This window comes from Arachis ipaensis, chromosome B08 (assembly GCF_000816755.2).
Source record: "Arachis ipaensis cultivar K30076 chromosome B08, Araip1.1, whole genome shotgun sequence".
NCBI classification, from domain to species: Eukaryota; Viridiplantae; Streptophyta; class Magnoliopsida; order Fabales; family Fabaceae; genus Arachis; species Arachis ipaensis.
In genome coordinates this window covers 89,766,456-89,767,330 of record NC_029792.2, presented here as the reverse complement: position 1 = coordinate 89,767,330, position 875 = coordinate 89,766,456, and positions in this window count along the sequence as shown.

Here is an 875-nt window from a genome sequence, read left to right as displayed (position 1 = left end):
TAATCTTCCAGGATATAAAGAAGGGTCATATATAGTCCCAAAGTGATTGATCATCAAACATATCTTGATTTAATAATTTAAAATTAAATGGAAGCTCATCATCATGTAAATATCAATTATATGCTAGATATACATCGAAATCATCTCATACAAAATTTTTAAATAGGCACAAACACTCATATTGGCGTTTATAAACAAGACAATTAGTCTAATGAAAATGCTAAAACATCTTTTTATGATTATCTTTGTTTAAAAAATATAACTTATTTATTTGGCTATATTTTAAATAAAAGTAACACTTTTATAACATATGAAAATCAAGTCTTATAATTTACCATTCAATAATTAAAATAAAATATCTTCCTATAATGACAATAATAAAACCATCATTGAATAGCCACCAATAAACAAAAGCATGAATCAAAGTATAATGGCGGCAAACTTTATTACAGACTATCAACAAGGCAACAATAGAGATAAAACAAGAGAGTACCAAGCTATAAAGCAAATTTTTTTTTATTTAAATATATAATTCTCAAAAAGCGATCGTTGTTTCAAGAATATACCAGAAATAATTACTTCTCTCTGTTATCTCTTTCCCACATTTTAACATAATGTAGAATTTGTATAATCATTCCACCCGCAATTTAAAACAGTTAGTAACTCTATCGATGAGTAACATTTTCAAAATGAAAAATGTTTTTGAATAATAAGAGTACCATCGGTTTGTATTTTTACCTTTTTGTTCTTTATTTTTAATATTTTTTATTTTTTAAATTTTTTAAAATAATAAATTTTTTTTATTTTTTATTTTATTTTTATTTTTTTCACAAAATCTAAAAAAAAAATACTGAAAAAAAAATACAAACCAAAAA